We start from the raw sequence: 6004 nt of genomic DNA, 5'->3' as shown, positions 1-6004 counted from the left end.
CTGTTTTTTTTCTTTTTCCCAACAAGCAACGACAGTGCAGGTGCAACATGTGATCACCCCAACCCTCCATCCCCCCTCCTTTTTTCCATCTCATCTCGCTCTGCCATGTGAACGCTTTTCATCTACAAAACACATGCATCTTCTTCTGCTATTTCTAGCACAAACTCACACCGAATCTGTACACAAAGCTTTTATGTGCGTGTGACTGTGACTAACCTGTGAGTGGCCTTGGCCAAACTAAATTAATAAATAAAAAATGTATTATTTAAAAAAAAATGCAATAAAATAAAAATCTAAATAAAAATAAATTATTTTAGCTTGTGATGCATGGTAAAATCGTGAACTTCTACAACCAGTCTCCATTAACCCTCATGTTGTGTGTTTCTGTCATTTTGACCCAGAGAGGATTTTCTTTTTGCCCAAAAAAATAAAAATAAATAAAATGTTTTTTGAGTGATAAATACAATATTTGATAATAATATTATATAATAATAATAATAATAATAATAATAATAACTCAAAAACTGTTGTGCATACAGTATGCTTAGATCAATCAATGAAGCCTATGAAAACTAGTTTATTATTATAACTAATTGAAAGCTATACTTACAATTATTGATTGTATTATTTAGTTACTTAACATTGTCTATTGTCATTCTCAGTATTTCAGGAGAGTAAGTGGTCAAAAAGAAAAAAATATATAAAGAAGTATATATAAATTAAATTTCAGAGCGCTCCTGATAATAATACATTTCTCTATGGAGAAAACAAATGGGATTTTTACTTCCAGAATCACACAACTGCACTATTTTGGGTTATATAAATTGTAATACGTAAATTAGTGATTTACTGAGTGTTACCTTATGTAAGGGCCTTATGTCACATACCTTTATACATACCTATATATATATATATCCCATAAGCATAAGTCTCATATGCCCCCTGGTCTCTCTCAGCGTGCTTTTCTGTTTGAGCGGTCTGGCGTGAGAACCAGACAGTTTGATATAAAGGTCTGCAGAGACCTTGTGTCTCGGGTCGGCAGGTCTTTTGTACTGCAATCAATTTACAGTGTCTTGCCTGAAAAGCAGCAACGGATGTAAAATGTCCATTAAAACCATCTTTTACTGGAGGCCCTACTTTTTTAAAAATATAAATGTTTCAGGAGAGTGAAATTCAACATGGTCCCACAAAGCCCCCTGCTCTGGATTACGTAAACACATAAACATACGAAAACGTATGAGTTCAGCTCAGGTAGATGGCTTTAATGAACTCAAAGGCTTAAAGGTGACCCCCCCCCCCCCCATTTCCTCAAGAAAACGAAGGGAGAGCTACACTTCATTACAAATCATTCTCCTGTTTTTAAGTGCAATCATAACAGTTTCCATGACATCATCAGCTGTCAGTATGGGAAGCCGGTTCGTTATATTGTGAAACCCAAACCAGGGCACAGAGAGGAAACCAGCCCCCTCACGCTATGAGAAGTCCCACTGAGAAACCCACTCACAATGATGGATGTTACGGTGTGAGTGCGTGCTCAAAGCCATGGAATGACATTAATAGTAATGAAAAATTCAAACAAGGCCACTCACAGGTCACCACATACTGTACATTGGCATGAATGGCCGTGAAACTTAAGGGAACATAATGATCAAATTCTCCTATCGCAATAATACTGCACAATAGAGTTTTTACAGGCTTATTTTACACTGTATTTAAAAAAAATAATGTAGTGATGTCTGCATTCAAATATTTTGGTGACTTAAATATTTAAACTTCATCTTTTTTTCCCCAAATTTGGAACTTGATACACATAAACCAAACGTTAGGTCTAATATTAATCATAACAAATGAATGCAAGTCTCATATAAGTGCAAAACATCTTCACATTATGTAGCACAAAACAATAAAGCAACATAAATATGACCAGATAAGCCACGAAACACTATATACAAACATTATTTGTGGTACAGTATATTTAATATGAGTACAAGAACACGTGCATCGCTTTGATGCTTTCAGAAATGCGTCAGAGAAAAAGAAAGAGAAGAGATAAAAAAAAGAAACATGTTCACAGGTTAGATATTACTACAGGCGTATGTGCATACGTCACCTTGGCTTCGACAAAAGAGCAGGCGTGCAGAGCATATTTTAACACTTCCTCCGGACGTCTTGTGTTTATGACCCCTCAGTGCGTGAATTCTCATAAGTAAGAGGAAACAAGTTGAAGTTCCAGTGCCAAGTAGGTAAACAGAAAAAATACAAAATAAAAAAAAAGGAAAAGGAAAAAAATAAATAAATAACCTGTTTAAACACTTGGCTCTTGATTTTAACATGTCAAGGCCTTTAATTGGTTTCTGTGATGTAGAATATTTGTGGGAACCACTTACTTCTAAACCAAAGTCCTTCGACAGATTTCAGTAGTTTTATAGGCTAAAGACAACATGGAAGGCTGAATCAATGCCATAATTATTCACAGACACTCTCCTCTAACCTATTAAACCACCTTATACCCTTTATGACTAGAAAAAAAAAAAAACATTTTTAAACACAAAACATATTCTGTCTTGGCTTAAACTCTCCATTATTGAATGGATCCTCTTCCCATTAGCTGGATGTAGTTGCGAGAGTATGTGAAGAAATACCTGTTGTGATCTTGAAACAGAGGCCTTGAAGTATGCTATAAATACATCCCCTATCCAAACGGGACATTATTTAGCTCAAAAACAAGGGGGGAGGGATGTGCGTCAAAAAACACACAACTCATCAAAGCAGGTGTCTGGAAATAGGGCCCTTTATATCGTGCCGCACACACAGGGGCCGAAGGAGTTCATCTTCTCTCTCTCCCCTCTCTTACCATCAGGGTTTTTAGACAGACAGGCTTCATCTCTGCTGTGTTTTGCTGTCTATATGATGTGCAATAGCCTCAATAGTCAACAAGTTCATGTGGCCGCTTCACCATATACACTAGCTCACACTGCTACGTGACTGCAGTCTAAACCCCATTCGTATAAAAAAAAAACAAAAAAAATTAAAAGCCCAAGATTTGATTAAACACTGGAACCCAGCCATGTGTCAAATGCCCTCTACTGAAGTCCACGTCTCTTTTTCAGTCTTTTTTATTAGGATGAGACCAACAAAAGGTATCTCTAAAGGATAAAATCCATTTTTATTGAGCCCCTTTCATTAGGGTCACAAAATCACTGTTATCTAAATATCCACAAAAATATATTCAGCTTTGTAGACCAGCAAAAAAGACATGTCGTACATCTATTCTCTTAACAAAGAGGGAAATAATTAACACTTCAAAATGTTATGCTGTCTGCATTTTTTTTTTCATTGCCGAAGTCTTATTTATGGGTAAAATTAAGTTAAAGCTTCTATTTCATCCTCTGAACCTGCTGAATGAATGGCAACTGTCATCATTGCAAAATAAATAAATAAATAAACATGGATAAAATAAGGGTATAAAGGCTGACAAAAAGGCACAAAAAAGCCCCAAAAGTCCTCAAGCAAAAAACTCACTTTACTCTTTTTACAAAGCAAAGGCAGTTCAAAAAACAAACTTGCTGTGCATTTACTGCCAGGTTCAGTACACACTTTAGTCTAAACAAACATTTTGTACATAAGAAGATTTGAAGAGTGTGTACAGTAACGAATTAAAAGCAGTAGCACTACTAACTTCATGTTAAAAGGAAGCTCACCCAAAGTTTTTAATTCTGCCATCATTTATTTACCCTCATCTTCCAAACCTGTATGCTTTCTTTCTGCAAAACCTAAAATAATAATGATCTGCTACAGAAAGTTAGTCATAAGGTTCATAAATGACATGAGGGTGAGTAAATAGTGACAATTTTCATTTTTATTATTTTATATTTTACATTAAACTTAAAAAGTCAGTTGAGAAGTTACTGAAGTTATTTTGGTAAATTGGTTCTTTTGGTAAATCATGTGAATGTACAGATTAAGGACCTACATAAAAGTGTTATTGTTAAGTAAACCTAAAACTGTAAATGTGTTAACTGAAGTATCAAATAAAGAATAAAATAAAATCTATTAGATTAAAACTTAAGACTTGATAAAAAATTTTGCAGAGGAAAACTGAAATAAAGCTTAAATTTAAGTATTAAAATTACATAATCTAAAACAAAAATAAAAACAAATAAAAGCTTAATAGAAACATAACAACCTACATTTTATTAATAATGCATAAATTATACTGAAACAGCACTAATGTTGGAGTCGCAGTGAGGCAGTTTGCATTGTTTTCTACTCATCATAGAATTTAACGTTCTATACAAATAAAGTTTACTATCAACGTAATTGAGATGCTTTGTTTTTGAAAGATGAAATTAAACCATGTATAAATCATCATATGAATCATTATATAATTGCATATAAATGATATCTAATTAACAGAAAAATACCTCAGTGTAGTTACAGTATCTACTTTTTTTACCCTGTAAATGGGTTTGCTTGACTATTATTGTAATTATATAAAATTGTAATTGAAGTACTATAAATTAGGAGCAGCTGGTACCTTGGGAAGTTTTGTCAAAGTGGCTTCCCAGCACTCTATGACAGCTAAGACAGATTCAACAACATTTTTGAACTTTAAATGCCCTAAGGCTTTTCAGATTTGAATAGGAACCTGCACGACGCTCTGCATCCCCTTCCAAAGCACGGAGATTTCCCCCATTCGTTTTACGGCATCGGAACAGGAACAGACATGTCCTCACATTTCCTTTAATTCTTCATCTCTGGAGATTCACACATCAATGTGCAGACGGAGCATTGTGATTAATTAAAGCCATATTCTTATATTCTAGTAAGAGGAGATGAACACATCTGATTCATTCTTTCTGAGATCACTTGGTTAAAGAAAAACTCACCAATGGTTCCCAGGGCACGTTTTTCATTTTAATATACAGGTGACATATTATGAGTTTAGTCAGCATGTGGGTATCACAGAGCTGGCACACAGGGACATACTCACATGGAGGACTGAAACCCTTTAATTAACAATCAGATGAATGCACACCTCCTTGAGACACCATTTTTGACACCTACAGGGTGGCTCGCCATTTCCCGTCAAAAACCAGAGGAGAGAAAGAATAGACAAACTACAGCAAGCACAAAGCATAATAATTATATGATGACCTCCTGTGGATTTTTGATCAAAGAACCCTTTTCTGCTTCTCTTTTGATGTTGCACTGATTAATAAAGGATATATACAACTGGCTTTTGATAATAAAATAAATAATGAACGTTAATGCAAAGGACCACATAAAAAAAAAAAAAAAGAACTACTAGAAATAAGCATGTACTGCAACAGTGAGCCAAGGCAAAACTGCTAACCTCAGAAATGATGGCACAAATTTGCTTTGTTTTATTTTGTTTTTTTTATTGAAAAACATCCTTACTATGTTGCTGTGCGTGATGACAGCCGAAACAGCTGAAAACACAATGCTTATTTTGTATCCCCCAACTCTAAAAATACTTAGATGATTTTTGGACAACCTGAAATGAGGAGTATTGCCTGAGAGAGTGAGATGTGGAGTTGGTCAAAGTTGGGTTCTCAGCGCAGCTTCTTTTCACATTGACTAAATCGATGGGAAAGTTATTAGTGTGACTACAGAGGGCATTCTGGGATGGCAAGTCAAGACCACAAAGCTCAGAATGTTTTCATCAATTTTCTAAAATGTTAAAAAGATTTTCAGAATATTTATTTTATTCAGCAAAGATGCATTAAATGTATCAAAAGTAACACTTTTACCTCGTTAAATGCTATTCTCTTGAACTTTCTATTTATCAAAGAATCAGGGTCTCCAAAAATAAAAATGAAAAATTTAAACGAGGCCTAACTGTTTTGAATATCAATAATAATAAATGTTACTTGCGTTCCGAATAAGCATTTGATCATTGAAATGCTTTATGAAAATTCAACTTTGCAATCACATGAATTACATTTTAAATTCATTTTAAAAATTTATAATTTGCAATAAT

This window comes from Carassius auratus, chromosome 37, assembly GCF_003368295.1.
Source record: "Carassius auratus strain Wakin chromosome 37, ASM336829v1, whole genome shotgun sequence".
NCBI classification, from domain to species: Eukaryota; Metazoa; Chordata; class Actinopteri; order Cypriniformes; family Cyprinidae; genus Carassius; species Carassius auratus.
Note: the sequence above shows the minus strand (reverse complement) of the source record.